The sequence below is a fragment of the Monodon monoceros genome, unplaced genomic scaffold (assembly GCF_005190385.1).
Source record: "Monodon monoceros isolate NGI ecotype Baffin Bay Population unplaced genomic scaffold, NGI_Narwhal_1 Super_Scaffold_3, whole genome shotgun sequence".
In the NCBI taxonomy this organism is placed as follows: Eukaryota; Metazoa; Chordata; class Mammalia; order Artiodactyla; family Monodontidae; genus Monodon; species Monodon monoceros.
Genome location: NW_021703780.1, coordinates 12,618,719 through 12,638,225, shown reverse-complemented (window position 1 = coordinate 12,638,225; position 19,507 = coordinate 12,618,719). Strand labels below are relative to the sequence as shown.

Sequence of the window (19,507 nt, the reverse complement as noted above, 5' to 3'; positions counted from 1 at the left end):
ACATCCAATAGGTCTTGAAGATCTCATTTAAAAGTGTGGCTCCCTTATGTCAAAATAAAGGTGAGGCGGGAGGGCACACCAAAGAACCAGAGGGCACTCCAGCAATTCCAGCAGTAAACACAGAAAGAAAGACTGCAGACCGGCAGGACAACAGCCAAGTCTGGGAAGACGGAGATGGTCGATACCGGTGCCCCAAATGAGTTAACTGTTTTAGGGAACCAGCAAGAGAGTTTTTTATTTTAAGGTTTAAAGAGTTGCTTCACACAGCTTGGGAGACTCACAGGTTCTCTTCTGTGGATATCTGCCTACCGTTTGCTAATCTAACAAGTTCTTACAGTCACACACCTACTTCAAGACTTACGCATTTTATGAGTTCAATTTAGAGATGGAAGGATTATGGGCTTCTCAGTTATTTGGGGCCTTAAGAGAATAAGGAAAACATTAATACCCCAGTAAAGCAGGATTTGGGATACTCAGGTTCCTTTTGTTCAAACAGGAGGCCAAACACCCTAGAGTCAGGCTGGTGCTATTACACTCAACATCCAACAGAACTGGTTTTTTTTACTCCCTGCCACTTACCCGGCCAACTAAACCCTCCAGGGGCCGAGATAAGGGAAATAGATTATCCAAGGTCTTCTCCAGCTCACAAATTCCTAAACGCTGCATAAACACACACTACATCTTAGAAATCCAACCACACAGACTCTAAAACCCTAAATAACTGAGGCGGTGCTCCTGTTAAGCTTCCAGGATTTCTTAGAATGACAGTGGCTCTCCATCTTCCATAACAAGGGGAAGAGAAGGCCTGGGAGAAAAGAGCTAGGATTTCCACCTAGCCCGGATGTCCTTCACTTCTGCAGACCTGCCAAGCCGAGGCTTCCGTCACCTCCAGAGGAAGAAGGCACATCCTGTGTCCCCAGTCGCTCTCCTAAGACAGACAAGGCATCTACAGACCAGGGTGGTGGTCGAGTCCACACATGAAGGCTAAAGGCAGACTTGGCCTCCACCCTGTGGGAGGAACACACGTTACTTCTTAACCCCACTGGGTCCAAGTCACCAGAGACCTGCCAATTGCATGGCTGAAAACCAGGAAAACGAAGCCCTCTGACCAGACCCCACCTGAGGAGCCCAAGGAACCAACCTGCATAAGAGGCAAATGATTCAGCTACACAACACGTGGAAAGCACAATAAATCACTCTTGGCAACAAGCAACTCCCCTCAGTGTGCGTGAAAATGCCTCTAGCATTTTGGTTTCAACTGAATAATAATCTTAACCTCAGGAAGAGTTCATGCTCACTGGGCTGAATTCCACCTTTCAGGATCCAGGGAAGTCTGTCGGGCAGAATTCTCTTCACCACCCCCAGGTTCCTACCCTCAGCATTCAGGTCTCCACAACAAGCCAGGCTGTGATTATAAATGATTATTTCCTACATACACAGAGTTTATAAATTGTAAAGCCCCAAAATGGCTTTCAATGTAAAATTCCTGTGACGATTTACTGCTTCCTGTTCAGACTGGTGCCTTCATTTTGGCTCCAGGCCTCCATGTGGGAGAATTATACCCCGACAACTAATATCTAATTAAAACATAAACCATGTGAGAGGAAAACTCCTGCAAAGGAAGATGCATTTAAGGTTCACTTAGTTGACACCAGCAGCCCCATGACCCCTATAAAGTACTTTAAATACAGGAGAAGCAAACCAGGACACAGGGTATGGGGTTTCCAGTTCTAGACAATAAAAATCAAACAAAACAAAACACACACACGCACGCGCGCGCACACACACACACACACACACGAGTTCTTTTATAATCTAGAATGCTGGTCAAGACTTCCCTCAGTGTTGATGCAAGGTGCAAACCTAGCAGGTAAGAAGTCGACTCTGCTCTGTTTCCAAAAGCTCAGCAGGTAAGAATTCAGAGATTAGAAATCCAACTGCCATTCACAGCTGCAGAGTCACGATGAATCGCTACATTCCGCTTACACTCCTCCCTGCTGGGAGGCTAGCAAGGTGGGCCTGCACCCAACCACGAGGCAGCACAGGGCTGTGCAACCTAAGCTGCGTGTCCTGGAAAGCCGGAAGGAAGGAATTTCAGAGGCCTAACGCTTACCCACCCTCATCATAGTTCTGAAGGACCAAGTACTGAGCGCTCTAGAAAACAACCCAGACGCAACTAACTCCCTCACCAGAAGTCAAGCAACTCAGTGAACCCCCCTCTTCGCCGGCCAGCCCCCAGCCCAAGAGCTTCTATGACCTTTAAGTCCGGCCCTCTGTTATATTGCCCCCTTTTCAGTAGCTGTCTTATTTAGAAGTAATGTCTCCATGGAGTCAGGAAATCGTTTCTCCTGCTCAGCACCTGAAACACGCCTGACAGAGTGAGAGCTCAGGAGTTCTGAAAACTGTACAAACTCAGCCTCACACCTCCCATGTACCATTACCCACACTTGGCCTGCCAGTGCCTAACTTCCAGAATGGGTTAAGTGAAGTGCCTGAAATCACTCTAATTCCTGACTGAGATCACAGCTCCTCCCCCAAAACACTCCCCACAGTGACTAATCCAACAGGGCCAGGCGACACCTCACATTCTCAGCAGTAAGCGTGTCAATGTCCTAACACAGGGGCCACACCACCCCTTCTGCCACCACCTAGAGCTCCCTGCAAAAAACAGTGCCCATCTCCCATCTCCGTCCACATGGCCTTACAGGGCCCAAATCCGCGGCCCCTGTTGCAGTCCCTTACCCTCAGATAAACACCAACCAGTTCCATCACAAAATACCCCTTCTGAGTTCTCCCTGTTCTTCTTCCCGAGGAACAAAGTAGCCAAGCATTCAGTCCATTCTACTTTACTGGTCAGCTTAATAAAGGCAGACACAGGAGGAGGCATAGCCACTGATATGGAGTCTAGCAGCCTCATTCTGATGCAAATTCAGCTGCCCAGAGTGTGTGCCTATTCTTGTGAACTGCATTATAGATTTAAAAACAGCTCTTGTCATTTGGAGTTTCCATAAGACCTCTAGGTTAATAGACCATCTAAAACTTGAGAAGAACAATCAGGCTCCCGATGACACACCACCTTTCCTCATTCCCCCAAAATCTCTTACTTGTTTCTCCCCAAGACCAAAAGATGCTTTGCAAACACTGAAATAAATAAAAATAATTGGGTCTGCTGGCTGTAGCGGGGGGGGGGGGGGGGGGAGAAAATCTTCACATAGATCTAGATTCACTTGGCTATTGACTGCGAAAAATCACTTTCTTTGGCAAATGGAAGACTGAGTAATAAGACCTTCAAAAGTAAAAGTGACAGGGTTTTCTTTGCATTTGTAAAATGTCTACCATTCTTTGAAATAACTTTGAAAATGGCAACAGATCAGGAATTAAACTAGAATGTTTATGGTCATTACATAATCTTTTTATTAAAAGGAAAAATAACAGCATAACCTCATGCTGCCCCAAGTTTTATAACAGACATGTAAGAAAAAGGGGCACAGAAAGTAAACACATGAAGACACTACACACCTTGCAGTAAACAGCACCATCTAACAATTCTACAAAGCCCACAGTCCAGGTTAGAGATATAACAGCCTTGTACATCCTTCCATACCATTGCAACTCCAAGTGTGCTCCAAAGACCACCAGTGCCTTAACCGCTTGGCATCTTGTTAGAAATGCAGGCTCATTTTAAGATCCTCTGGTGATTCCCATGCACATTAAAGTTTCAGAAGCTCTGCTGTACACACTAGTTCCCCATCCTGCCCATTTCACGTCACTTTCTAACCTCCATCACGATACAGGCAAAGGTAAAGAAAGATGAGGTGAAACCCCAAGATGAATACTTCTAACATCCATCTAATTGTTGCCATTTTTACTATCAGAATACAGAAGTCTATATTAACATATTCTGAGAACTCTTCCCTTTGACGTCTGTTCACTAAACTAAAACAAGCGACCAAAGAGCAAAAGCGAAATCAACAAAAAAGGTAAGACAAGTAGTGGATAGTTCCTTGAATCATTCTTATGTGACGTGATGTCTCAAACCCTCATTCTCTGATTACCCAATTTGGAATGACTTCCCTTTAAAAAGGTGGCATCCAGAATTAAACACACATTCCAACATGTGAATAATACTCTAGAACAACAGGACCAACACAGGCAATAAGATTTCTATTTCCGTGCACAATCCAAAAGCTGGGATACATTTTAGTAGCCACATTACACAGCAGGACCTCATTAAGCTTGCAGTTAACTATACCCTCCAAGGTGATTTCATTGGCAGGCAGGGGGGATCCTTTTTTGTCCCCCCCCCACTACAATGCAACAAAACCCAAAAGAAGGCTCCAATCAAACAAAAATCACAGCTCCCAGTTGTAGAATTATTTTTCTGTGATGCTCTCCTGACCTCTAAGGTAAAAAACAAAAACAAAAACCAACACAACAGGCCACAGAGGGTCATGTGTGAATGAGACCATAAACCAAGTTGTCCTCCTTACCCAGGTTTACTGGACAGGACAGAAAAGAAGGTACGGGATTTGCTGGGTGCAGGTTGCTGTGTCTTCCCCACACACACCGTCATGGAGAAGGGCTGGGTTTGTGGACATGGGCGTGGCATGCATGACTGTTTTCAATGTGCTTGAGTGCCCAGCCCAACCTCCACTGACAGCATAAATTCAAATCAACGTTAGTTTAAATAAAGCCCAAAAAGGATCTTAATATAAATAAATTTGCTGACCATTCAAACTGCCCCTCCATGGCCCACACTTCAAAACACTGGGTTATTGATTTAACATGCTCTAACTACACCAAGAGTTCTTCTAATTGACTGTGTCAAAACTGATCAGGTCAGTGATACAGTAAAGCCATGCCCTCCATTCAGCCACAGGCCTGGGCCAAGCCTTCACGGGCTTCTGCTCTCCAGTGATGGCCAGCTTTTCACCAAGCTGGGCTTCCAATCCTCTTCTGAGCGCTCGGATGCTTTAGTGCAAGGAAACAGGGACGTCCAGGTCAGTCAAGCTTACAAAACAGGTGCCAGGCCGAGGACAATACCCCTGCAGTCATAAGGGAAGTATATAAAAAGCGATAATGATTGCAGTCATCCCCTGTTATCCACGGGGGATTGGCTCCAGGACCCTGCACAGATACGAAAGTCCCAGGAGGCTCAAGTCTGTTATATAAAATGGTTATTGTCTGCATATAACCTACCTACATCCACATCCTTCCTACTGTACACTTTAAATCAGCTCTAGATTACTTGTAATACCTAATACAATGTAAATGCTATTTACATTTTTACTGGCGGGGCAAGTATTTACATATTTGCTGGTGGAGCAAAGTCAAGTTTTGCTTTTTGTATCTTTCTGGAAGATTTTTCCTGAATGTTTCCAATCTGCCATTGGTTGAATCCAGGAATGCGGAACCCACGGATGTGGAGTGCCAACTGTATGACAATGGCAAATGTCTCCTGGGTGCTCGCTGTATACCAGACGTTGGGCTCAACACTTGCTTGCACAGTTAATGCTCGTGATTCTCTGCTCGGCCTCCCCTTCGGACAAGGGCCACACCATGCTTTCTCCCTTTAGTTTAAAAGGGATGGGAAAGGACGGAATCACGAAACTCGTGGTTATCATTCAGAGATGAGTTTCAGGGTCTTGCCCAAAGGCGCCGCGGCTGGAGAGAAGCAGGAGCGCCTCAGGAACCCGCTATGAGTCCGCCGGTCCACTACGGGGCAGGTGCCAGATCAGGAAGCGAAATTCTAAACTCAGAAATTTGTTATTAAAGAGAAAACATCAAAAGGGCAACTCACATTGGCTCCTAAATGAAAGCACCATTAAAATTACTAATTTCAAGGGGTGAATATAAATGTTATATGAAAAACAAACAACTCATGCATCAGCTAGAGCTGGAAACTAATAAGAGGAGAAGGCAGAGGAGAGGAAAGGAAGGAGGGAGGGAGTTCCTCTCACTGGCCTTTACAACCAGCTTCTATAACTGAAAGAATATCAATTCTATGGGCATCTCTCAAAGCATCCTTATGCAATTTCTCTATGTCTCCATTTTTTTTTATGGTTTCAAATTCAGGCCATCTTGACTCAAGAGAGGGAAAACGATGAAAAAGCACAGGTTCTAGGGAAGCCCATTTCTGATCAAATTTTTAAAAATATTTTCTAACAATTACAACTATTTTAAAAATGAAATGGGTCCCCCCTGCCCACGGAAGGTAGTGAATTTCCCACTACTTGTGAGCAAACTGCATAAGAGTCTCATCCATCACAGGTAGAGTGACCAGTAACTTATCATCGCAGCCAAGGGCACTGCTAATAATGATGCTGGGACAACTGATAGAAAACTGGGACGTAGGTCAACCAGGGACTAGGCCCCTTCCAGCAGATTTGAATCCATTATTTTAAAAAAAGGTCTTCACTACCACACAGATCATTTTTAACAACATCACCACATAAAATAAAGCCAACATCCACGACACAGTGGGATAAAAGTGTGACACACACCTGCGTTTTTAAGTTGAAATCCAGAACCTCCCACCAATGTTTTAAATTTCAACCTGCGGGGGGTTGGGGGTGGGAGTGGTAACGACACACGGGACAGACGCAGAAGCCACCACGTTCCACGGAAAACACTCCTGCTTCCACAGGGAGGGAGCACAGCACGTCAAATGCTCTTCACAGCCTCCGGTAAGTAAACCAAGCAGATGGGGCTGTGCAGGTTGGGAGAGAAAAGAACATTCAGGTTCACAGGCAGGAAGACCTTCTCCTAACATGAAACCCCCTTATTAAAACTTATACAGGGCTTCCCTGGTGGCGCAGTGGTTGGGAATCCGCCTGCCAATTCGACAGGACACAGGTACGAGCCCTGGTCCGGGAAGATCCCACGTGCCGCGGAGCAGCTAGGCCCACACATCACAACTACTGTGCCTGAGCTCTGGAGCCCACAAGCCACAGCTGCTGAGCCCACGTGCTACAACTGCTGAAGCCCGCACACCTAGAGCCCGTGCTCCGCAACGGGAGAGGCCCACGCACTGCAACGAGGGGTGGCCCCCGCTCGCCGCAACTAGAGAAAGCCCGTGCGCAGCAAGGAAGACCCAATGCAGCCATAAATAAATAAATAAATAAAATTTATTTTTAAAAAACGTATACAAGTGCTAAGACAAACAATTATGTGTTTAGATTACAGGAGCTACTGGATGAGTTACTAATGCCACAATATGCATATATCTCACTTGTGTCAAGGCTCTGGAAATGGAGGGATTTGTGACTTTCCACTTCCTTTTCTTAAAAAAATGAAGTGTGATGTCCAATTCCAGTGCTAAATTCCACCCTGGGTTGGATTAACAGAAAATGCCAAATGGCAAGGCGGGGTATGGGGCGGGGAATTGATGGCTGCAAAGAGATGACCAGTAAGAAAAGCAAATTTAAAAGACTTGCTCCAGGAGGGAGGTGGGGAGAACGAATTCATAGCCCTTTCCTCCTTCCAGGGAAAAACGTCTGGGAAACTCTACATGAATGCCTTTTATTTTCTAGAGCACAAGTTTTGCATATACCTGCTATTAAATAATCCTACTTAAGGCAATTGGTTGCTGTCTGAAATATCAGCCTCTTCCATCAGCAGTCTGAGAGAACAACAAAAGCATCGGAAATAATAATAGTAATTTGTTGGGGATGTTGATTCTTGGCACAGACTCCATACAAACGAGGATTTACAGAGCTAGAGAGAGAGGGAGAATACTGAAGGATAAAGTGAGAGAGAGGTACAACTTAGGCTAAAACTACTGTTTCTTCCCCTTTTAACAAAATATTTTCTCCATTGGAAATCAACTCAGTTTCTCAAATCGACTTGACGCTAATCCATTTTTTTAAATTCCATAAAATGGTTCACCTGTCAATACTCAAATATCAAAGAGAAATCGGGGAATATTCACACCTAGAAATTAGATAAGTGGCCAGGAAGCCACTGACTTACTGAACTTGTGAATGATGTTCCTTTGCCTTGGTTTTACATTAAAAGCACTTCAAGCAGCAAATTTCCTCCGACAGACATGCTTCCCAGGATAAAGCAAACGGTCTGAAAATGCTTATGCAAGGAGAGTTTTACTTCTTCCAAACTCCCATTAAATAATGTGTACTTATCTTTGATTACCGCCTATTTAAAAAAAAAAAAAGCTACAGCTGAAATTGGATTAAGAACTTCTGCTGAAAACGGTTTATTGCATAACACAACTCTGACAGCCCGAATCTCCGGCCACCAACTGAGCCTTTATAAAAATCTGCTGGGCAGCTGCCAAGTCAGCCCTTTTGCCTCTGAGCGTGTCCAACACCGCCGTTGTCAAGGCAGCAGCAGCACGGGCTGCGCCGGCGCACGTTCACCGTTAAACAGTGCAGTCAGGGACCAGCAGTGAGGGCCACGCAACACAGCACTCAACCCCCTGCAATTCTTGGTCTGACAGTTTGTTGTTTCAACATAATCAAAAAGGACTCAAGATCTAGAGCAGCATTATCTCCAAGAATCCAGCAGAAGAAAGACTGGCAATCTACCTTCAGAATGAGGGCGAAATTAAGTCAAATTACAATACCTGACCGATATCTTAGAAAAAGAAATCAGAATGAGGGACAATCCAGTATCAGCAACGCCAACGTGTGACTCCAAAATGGCCTCATTTGGGAATAAATTATTAACAAGTAGGTTCCCAAAAGAATTCTGACTGATTTGGATCTTTTAATCACTACAGCCTTTTCATGTTAATAAGAACACCCACCCCAAATCCCCCAAATGGCATATTCTAAGCTGAACTATCCAATACTGTAGTCTCCAGCCACAGAAAATGAAGTTCCTTAAGTTGTAGTGGACACACTTCAAGAACTCGACAGCCATGTGTGTCCCAAAATGGACAGGTCAGCTAAAGAATGTTTCCATCATCATTGCAGTAGAGCAACGCTTATAATTAATTGGACAGGGTTCCAATAGACTGTATTCCTTGCTCGTGCATTTCATTACGTCCCTGAGACTCTTCAAAACACGTACCTTTATGTTCTACTCAGGAACAGGAAAATTCTGGAATATGAGACTACCTTGCACAAGAAAGCCAGAGTCTAAAGTAGGTAAGAACAGATATCCACCCATACAACTCTCAGGAAAGTGGTTCCAATTTGCTCTGCTACATGTGGCCTTTCAGATTTGCAGGGAATATACATGAAATTCAGGGGATGAAATCTAAAATTCTTGTCTACAAGGAAGCCCTGAAGATGCACACTGCTTTAACATGCCTTCAAATCATTTTCTAAGGAATTCCCCTACAAAATTCATCCTCTGGATTAAAAACAGACAAAAACCAGCACCCCACCAGCCAGTCTCTCAGCACCAATAGGGTGACGCCTCCTGCCCGGGCCAGTCAAAGTTATCGGCCTATGAGCTGTGGTGAAGGCTTAGGGCAATTTTTACACTCCTGTTTCTTCCTCCAGGCCCTGGGACACTGCTGGGTCACTTTAGGGGCTCTGTCAATACCTGACTGACTTGCTGGCTTTTTTGGCTCATCAAGGACCTCCATCCTGGAAATAAGCATATAAGTGTCCATACATTCACAGGGGACTGGTTGGTCATGCTACATTGTAAAACCATTAAGGGCTTGCGGGGGGGGGGGGGATTTTATGAAAAATTTCAATTATAGTAAAGAACACAAATAAACTTTGTCCTTGAATTTAACATAAATTGACAACGCATCACGTTTGTCCTTTCCCACTTTTTCTCATATCCTCCAGCGGTCCCCAGAGTTAAGGACCACCCTGGGATTGGTTTGCACCCTGTCATTACAGGCATGGGTCTCCAGAAATAATTTTAATGCCTGTCACCCCTCCAGTGTTTCCCACTAATAGAGAATGCAGGTCACTGTGTAGCAAGCCACATACCACTTGTTTCTCATGCATTCTGTCCTCTACATTTTACAACTAGCCAGTGAAGCAGCATCACACAAACATCTCCAAATCATGCACATGAGGTTATGAGGTTAACACAGACAGCATCCTGACTAGCCTGTGTGACTCCAGAGGACCCGCCACGTGGTATTTTTCATCTTCGTGCTCCCAACTAGATGAGTCTAGTATACAGCAGGCATTCAAAAATACTTCACTAGAATAAACACATATTAACAGGGGTAAGAGAGACCTGGATTCCAGTTCTGGAATTCTCTATTTACTGATGTACAAACAAATGACCAAGGGAGTGGCTCTCAACTTGAGCGCTTGTGAGAAACAACTCCGGAGCTTAATAAAGCACACACTGTGGCTGCCACCCACAGAGCTCCCCCAGGTGATGTTGATGCTGCTGGTCAGGGAACACACTTTGGGAACCGCAAGTGTACACAGCCTTGCAAGGGACCTGACTCCCACCTCGCCTTTGCATGAAAACTGTTCTCACTGCCATGAAACACATTATAATTGCTAAATCCAATGCAATTTATTGGTAACCTGACTCTCTCCTGGTTTTCCTATTTCCTCTCCCCCACTACCTTCAACTCTGATTCCTCTGCCCTTCCCAATCTCTGATTATGATCTAAATAATAATTGCAATGCATTACTTTCTAGAACCATCAATCCAAGGGGCTCTTTCCCCTACTCAAAAGCTCTGTATAGCTCCCCAATGGCTACTACAGGGGGAATTTCCAAATTTCTTAGCATGGCCTACAAAATTATCATCAACCCAACTTACCGTAGAGGTTTTAAGTCCTTCCCCCTCTAGAGCTTCCAACACCACTACCCCCCAACAGACAAGGGGTGAGCATCTCAAGTAGAAACAATAGCTCTCATCCTTGCATCCCCATCTCAAGACAGATTATCAGGAAACAGGAGTACTGGTGTATTAACTAAAAATTGATCATGACTTCAACAATAACTCAACAGTAAACAAAGAACAGACTCTCTAGGGACTTCCCTGGTGGTGCAGTGGTTAAGAATCTGCCTGCCAATGCAGGGGACACGGGTTCGAGCCCTGGTCCGAGAAGATCCCACATGCTGCAGAGCAACTAAGACCATGCGCCATAACTACTGAGCCTGCGTGCCACAACTGCTGAAGCCCACGAACCTAGAGCCCATGCCCCGCAACAAGAGAAACTACCACAATGAGAAGCCCGCACACCACAACAAAGAGTAGCCCCCGCTCGCTGCAACTAGAGAAAGCCCACACGCAACAACCAAGACCCAATACAGCCATACGTACATACATATATACATACATACATACACAGGAAAAAAAGATTTTATAAATACACAAAGATAAAGGTCCAACCTCAAATCTCTTTCACATCAATACTTTAGCACCAAGAAATATATAAACACTCAATTAGGCTCAATTTACCAAGTACGTCTGTTTCAGTATTTTCCCACAGCTTTCAGTTTTCATAATGCATAGAATGCATAATCTCTGTGACCAGGACACTTAGTACAAGATATCAATTTTATTCAAACTGAGATATTTCCTACCAGTTAAGCCAGTTCCTAGTCCAATGACAAGGTTTAACCATATTAGTATTTCACAATGGTTTGCAAAGATCACAATTATTTCTGCCACCTAAACAAAACTGGAAACCTTTGCTGGCTCCTGTGTCCAAGCCAGTTCTAGCATTGCTTCTTTCATGCAAAATGAGATTTCCTGCCGTTTCTTCAGCTCCATAAAACAGTCTCATAGACCAGTGAATGATTCAATGAAAAGATTTACGCTTACCTATAGATGGACAAAGCTCCTCCAAAGTCATGAGGGCGGACCCCCCCCCAAAAGGGGACATGGCATATGTGCAGTCTCATTTTCAAGCAAAGCTGTTAGGGAAAGCAAATATGGCCTTCTAGAAGCAACGTCATGGTCCTTCCTATGCTGACATTTCACAGTGGTAAGAGAAACAAAACTCATGTTGTGAGCACAGTGGATGTTAAGCAGAAGTTTCCTATTTACACTTCAGGTAATGTGTGTGAAAGAATAAAGCAGAAGTGGGGAGATGACAATTTTACTCTAAATGGGAAACCATGGGAGAGTTCTGAGCAAAGAAGTAACAGAATTTGTTTTACATTTGTAAAAACTTGCACAGGCTGCTGGGTTAAGAATAAACCAGCTTAGGGGGTGATGAAGGAAGGTTGTGACAACTGCCTACACAAGAAGTGAGAACCCAGGAGGCAGCGAGAGGCTGTGAGGGCTGGTTACATTCTGGAAACACTTAGAAGGCAAGAAAAACTGGGTGCTGATGATCTATGTGACCAGGACCCTTAGTACAAGTACCCGTGAGAAAAGAAGAGTGAAAGATCAACCCCAAAATTATTCATCTCCGGACATTTCCTTTCCTTTCTGGAGGAAAAAAGGGCACTTCTGAAAAGAGTGCTCTGAAGCAGACAGAAGGGAGAGAGGAACCAAGAGTTTAGTTTTTAGACATGCTGAGTTGGAGCTGTCCATACAGACCCTAGAGGAGAGGTCAAAGTTCAGGCCACGTGTCAAAGCTGGAGATCTGAATATAGCTGCTGGTTCAACATCCAACCTAGACTCTGACATCAGGTACTTTATCAAAGGTTCACCTCTTCATTGCAAGCTAAGGGTGAAGTCAGGTAAAGGCTGGCTGACCCAGACAAGTCATTTTATGGCTAAAAGGGTTTTCAGAGACTTAGGGAAAATGAGGCTTTCAAATAAAGAGTGAATGAAGGCAGAGGAGTGAACATGGAAGGAAGAAAAGGAATGTTTCACATGCTCCAGAGGCATTCTAGAAACATCTACATTGGATGCAGCCCTAAATTAAGTTCAATAATATGGCAGAGGAGACCTCAGAAATCCATTGCTCAGCTCAGGCCGTATTGTAGCCCAACGGCTGCAGCTGGTAAGAAAGTTCTATGTAGCCACGAGAAGTCATAAATCACTCACACACAAATCCAGACACCCCTTCTTATATTTAGCTTCACGTGCAAATGAGAAAAATGAGGACATCCACCCCTAGGCAGACAGAGGCAGGCCTGAGGCCCAAAACCTGCTCACAGGATACCCTGTACGGCAACAGAGACTATGCAGACAAGTTTTCAAACAGACACAAATCAGAAAGACTTGCACAGGGCTGAAAACAAACTACAACCTGTTTTCTCTCAAGAGAATCGCGGAAGGATCCAGAGCAGAGCAGCTCCTTCTGGACGCCCTAAGACTTGGTGGAAGAATACAGGAAATAATTCCCTCTAAGTGGTCAACTCTATTTTCTATCATACCCACCCATGAGCCACATCCCACTGCCATACCCATGTTGTGCTTTCTCTTCGAATTTCTATTTTCTCTGCTGAAAACACACTGAACAGGGGTTCCCAGAAACCCATTTTCCCATCTCCCTAAGCAGCCCTCCACCTCCACTGCTGGTGACTAGTGTTCCAGTCTGCGCAGTACAGGAGGTTGGCTGCCCTGGAAATCCCCTGGGGAGCTTTATCGAGGACAGACCTCACCACCATCCTCTGACTCAATGGTCCAGGGTAAGGCCTGCACCCAGAGATTTTGGTAAACTCAGAACTCGGTCCCGGCACCACCCATCCATCGCCACTGCCACCTTTGATGGAATCACAGTCGCACTGCATTAAAATCGTACATATCCTGACAATTCCCTAACAGCAAGCCTGGTACACATTAGGAGCTTAGTAAAAAACTGTTGAGGAAATGAAGCTTAAAAGAAAAGAAAGAAAGGACGTAACTAAGGAAATCAGGTAACTATTTAAATAGAACACAGAGAATGTTTTAATACACTCTATTTTCTTGACATTAATCCTCTAAAATTGAGAATTCAGTATTCTCTAAACTCGAGAAAAAGTTTTAGCTGATACTAAAGCTTTCCTTTCTCTGAAACACAAAATGAGCCCCTACTACCTTCAAGGACAGAATCACACTGAATAAAGTACTCAAAGCTTCCTTACCTCCAACCGAATGAGGAAAACCGACCCTGCACGTCTGTGAGTCACAGCCAAGTTCTGAATTGCCAATAATACATACAAAACTACTATCTCAGTAATACTATCAGGAAACTAGGTTACGGTTGTTCACTGATTTAATTCTATCAGGAGGGAGAGATTGGAAAGGCAGATCATCTTTGACCCAATATCCCATCACTGGGAACTAAGAACTAAATTAAGGGGAAAAAACCTTCAGATGTTCAATTTCTCCTTAACCCAAGACTCAAGCCGTTGCAGAATAACCCCAGCCCCTAAGTCAACTGCAGGACATGAACGAAGCTTTCGTTCCTCTTCTTGTGCCATCAGAACGAGGACTGTCGGGCTCTACTCTGAGATCTACTGCCCACGTTAACATATAATTCTATTTTTGCTTCCAGGTAAGTGGGCCTCTAGAGCACACTAGAGAGACCAAGCTGCCTGCCTGCCGCCTTCTTGCTAATATTCTCCAGTTACACAGCAGCTCTCAAAAAGACCTGTCCACCCCACGCACAAGAGAAACAGATCTCACCCTTCCAACACGACAGTAGTAACGGACTGATTTTATCCTTAAAGTTGATGAGGAAACGTTTAAAAGGAAAAACAGAAGATAGGAAAAAGGAAGGGGCGGAGCAGAGGTTATCCTATACAAAACAATTCTTTTTTATGGCCAGTTGAGGTTTGACAAACTTTTCAGACCATTTAACAAAAGCCCTGACCTCAAAGAAAACACTTTCCAATTTTAACATACGTGCCCACACAAAGAAACCCAGCAAGCACTCCCCAAGGGCCAAAATAAAATGCTCTCTAGTAATTACCATAAATAGAAAAGGAGAGATGGGCTTCCTGAGTGAGAGTACAGAGTACGAGAAAAACCACCAGAAACAAAAACATCATAAACAAAATTACATGGCCAACAATAAACTGGGAGGAAAGTAGACTTGCTTCTCAGTGAGATGCAAAGAAACACATCCGGGAGATGCTCAAACAAGGGAAGTGGACACGTCCACAAGCCAGCAGAGGCTACAAGGGTGTAACCTGCCAGCACAGCCCTTAAGTACAAAGAGAATCTGGTGACAATTCATTTTCTGTATGCAGTACAAACTGAAAAGTTTCCAGAAAATCCAACAAAATATAACTCAAGAAAATATTTGAGAATGGATGTATTTCTCATTACTCTCACTTATTCTTTCCCGTACATTTGGCATAAAATTTCCCAATCTATTCCAATGTCTTGGAATTTCTTAAAAATCACTAAACAGAATTACTTAGAGAGATTCTCCCTTAAAAACAGCTTGAGAGCCCAAGTGCCTCTCAAACGTAGAAGGCATTTGTCCATCAGTCCAACCACACTAGCTCCCACTGTGATGAGGATGTGATCAGTTTGCAATGATGACTGAAGTTCACTGACATGTACTGTTTAAATCATCTCCATAACGAACCTGTGACTAAAGATAGGAAGCACAGAAAACACTAATAATGAATGACGAGCGCAAAAATAAGTCCATGCACCTGCCTCATAATCCTCACCATTCTGTATATTGTACGCATCTGATCAACAATTGTTCTATTGTGAAACATGATACCTTCAGTACCGCAAAATCCCATGCTATCTATACTTATGGTTGCACTCTTTGAGCTTAACCATATTCTAGGCAACCTTCTAAGAGATGCTGGTGAAACAATGCACTGATGGGGAAACAAATGGCTTGCCTGGGGTAGGAAAGGAAGACGAGGCAGACAGAGGGCCTGTCAGTGGCTCCAGCACCACTGTCCTAGGACACTGAGCAAAAAGGCTTCGAGCAACCAGCAGTCTGAAGCCGTCCCTCTCATCTTTACCTGTTCAAAGAAATCTCTGAAACGCATTCACTTTAAAATGGTTAAGATGATGAATTTTGTATTATGTGAATTTCACCTCAACAACCAAAACTTATACTATGATGTTAAATTTGCTAATCTCAAAACAAATTCTACTTAAAATTAACTTTGAGATATTGACAATAATGAAATTATTAATATTGTATTCCCATGTGAAAGTTCTAGAAATAATGTTACTGGCAAACTGGGTTTGAGTTTTAAAAGGCTTGTAAAATCATCCACTGATACGTGAAACAAATCCATAACCACTTTTTACCAAGTAAAAAGTTTAACAATTTCCAAATACAAAATATATCATTATATGGCACCCTAAGCAAACCAAAATATCAACTAAGTTGATATTTATCATGTTCAGTAGAAACTTCTAACAATGCATCATCACTGAAATTTTAAAAATCAATAGAATGTACAAGGAGACAATTCCTTCACATTATACACTTTCTGAGACCCATAAACTTCTTATCGTAAGGGAAGGATGGGTTGGTGTGGGGTTCGCTCCCTCTATACCCAGAGCCTTGGTCTGACAAACATTAGTGACCAAATATACAGAAAGGGACAGAACCAAATATTGATATAATAATCTCAACATTCTTCCTGATTTTCAGTATTTTTTTTCCTTTGCATCCTTGCTGTGGTCTGCAATGGTTTGAACCCATATCCCGAATAACTCTTTTGCACATTTTTCCCCCTGCAATTCTATTCCTCTGGATCTTCCCTTATCACAATATTCATTTCTCAGTCAAATGTCACCTTCTCAAAGAAGGCTCCTCTGACCACCCTACCACACAATCTAAATAACTGATTTAACTTTCTTCAGAGCATTTATCACCCATAAAATTCTTAATTGATGGGAGCACATATTACATGGTTTCCTAACGATCACTGGCTGAATTCCACCAATAATGTGGCAAAAACTCAAAGACTGTATATGTAGCCTTCAATACACTCAACACTTGATTTCCTAGGGTGGTACAGTTAATTATTTTCTCATCTTGAAAAATTAATGAGGGTCAAAGCGATAAGTTAACTCACATAAGCTAACAAAGTCAAGTCCACCCCTCTGTTAATGAGGACAAAGAAAAAGGGTAACACAGCCTCCTTTCTTATTGCTGCTGCTAACCATTACCACAAATTAGTGTCTTAAAACACAAATATATTCTCTTACAGCTGTGGAGGTCAGAAGGTCAAAATCAGTTTTGCTGGGTTGAAGTGGAGGTATTTGGCTGGTTTCTTCCGGAAGCTCTGAAGGGAAAATCCAATTCCTTGCCTTTCCAGGTTCCCTGGCTTGTGGTCCCTTCAGCCGTCTTCAAAGAGCCTCACTCCAACCTCTACGTTCTGTTTTCACATCTCCTTTATCTCTCTCTGCCTCTGATGTTCCTACCTCTGTTTTGTAAGGACCCCTGTGATTACACTGGGCCCACCTGGACCATCTCCCCGTTGAACACCCTTTCACCACATAAAGTAACAGGCTAGGACTTGAATATATTTGGGGGCCATTATGCAGCCTCCCCTCTCTTAAGCTGTACATGAGGAGGCTGAAAGAAAATGAGTCTCCGGATTTTTTCCCATTTGTTTTTCTTTTAGTGTAAATAAATATACAATCAGTCCCTCAAGTCTTGCACTAATGAACGAGGAACACCCAAGTGGGTCGACAATAATGGGTGGTACAACCATCTCCCAAAGTTCCCTAGAAACAGCAAAGTAATTGAGTGTTTTGATTGAAAAGACTTTTCTTTCTGTATTGAAATCACAGGGGTAGGGGAGTGGCAAACTGGTTGAAGGGTTTTATTATTGTTCTGATTCCTCAGTAAAGAGGAACATGGGACACATGTTAGGCACAGTATCATTTAACGTGATAGGGTCTTACCTTCTAAGCCCGCAACTGATTGCTAGGATTTCAACTGTTAATTGACCTTATCAAATGGCATTAGATTTGGGGCTGGAACTTTACTTTTTTTATTTTATTATTCAAAAAAGCCCTTCTTAATTATTTTATTGTTTCCTAAAGACAAAGGTGTGCTTTTTCTGCAATCTCCAGACTGCTCTTTTCAAAACTAGCACTAAACTAGAAATTTAAATTAAAGAACATGTGAATATGCCAAAACTTTCTCAGAGGTAACGGGATGATATGAATTAACCTCAAGATTTCTATTCTAAGCTATACAAATGGATAATAAACACATGAAAATATGCTTGCCAGCATTAGTCATTAGGGAATTGCAAATCAAAACCACAATGAGACACCACTTCACACCCACTAGGATGGCTATAATCATAAAGACAGACAAAAGTAAGAGCCGACAGGAATGTGGAGAAATTGGCTCCATTACACATTGTGGTGGAAATGAAGAGTGGGACAGTGGTTCTGAAAATCAGTCTGGCTACTCCTCAAAAAGTTCAACCGGTGACCACAGGACCCAGCAAGGCCACTGTGTGGTATATGTACCCAAGACAAACATGTGAAACCGTATGTCCACACAAAAACTTGCACATACATGTGTTCCAAGCAGCATCGTGTATGATGGCCAAAACGTGGAAACAATTCATGAGCTGTATCCATCAAATCATGAGTGGATAAAAGTGTGTTATATCCATAAATGGAATTGTTCAGCAATGTAAAGAAAGTATTGCTATATCTCAATAAAGTTGCCCTGTGCAAATAAATAACCTCTGCGGTGTTACACTGCATTTATTTGCAAAACCGGCTCTACTTTGCATATCTGCTGAGTGTTTACAGAGAATTTAGACTTCGAGTCACGTCTGCAGTGGAAAAAGCTAGAGTTGCATGCTACCCTTCTACCGCTCCACCAGCTGGAGGCGCTCCATCCAATGTCTGTTCCGTACAAGACAGGACCACCATCCCCCTTAACAGATATTCAGACAACTTCATGTGTACAGCAGGTTAGGGGAGCAAAGTGAGAGGACTAAGAAGGGGGAGGGAAGGAAACCCCAAGATGCAGCAGCTTCCTGTCTCCCAGACAAAGACCTCCCACACCACTCAGTGATCTATGACCACACAGAGGCAGGTGTGAGCCTCCTCGGGGCTGCTTCTTCAGGAGTCTGAGTCTGAGCCAGGACACTGAGAGTGTGCGTGTGTTACTAGGAAACAACTCGCAGACAGAGGGCAAGGTGACATTAATGTTGGGGAAACGGGGGAGGGGCATCTGAAGAGAGTTCCTTGTTAACCATCAGAGAGCTGTAGTTGTTCAAACCTGGAGCCTCACAGAGTCTCGGCTAAGCACGATCGCTCAGATTTACAGCAGCCTTTAATGCTTTCTCTTACAAAGAGCTACACGTCAATAAATTAATTTGAGTGCAAGAAACAAACAGGATTTCAGGGAGGAGGGGAGCTGGCAAGATAAGCGGGCAGTAAAGACTGGGTTTATGGAAGGAAGACTCCTGCCTGTCTGTCCCGTGAGGGGCCAGTGGGCAAAGCTGAGTTCCTCTGCCACATCTGAGAGCACTGAGGGAGACTATTCATGGGAGGGGAAAAAAAGATAAAAAGAACAATCAACATAGACGTTGAATACCTCCTGACCCCAAGATTCAGCACAGTGATTCTCCTTTTAAAAAAGCTTATCTACAGGAGTATCTGCTCCTTTTCACCAACTCTCCAGCCGAGGCCAGAGGAGTCTGTAGAGAGTCTCCTGGGATGCCATGGGCAGAGGGGAGCCAGGAGCCGGGAGAGCCTGGAAGCA

The 19,507-nt window shown here is 43.7% G+C and overlaps 1 protein-coding gene across 4 annotated transcripts in view; it reads right to left on the bottom strand.

The window, feature by feature from the left end:
* Positions 1-19,507, bottom strand: part of JARID2 (jumonji and AT-rich interaction domain containing 2) — a 244,114-nt gene that overhangs the window by 129,108 nt on the left and 95,499 nt on the right. The window lies entirely within an intron of this gene.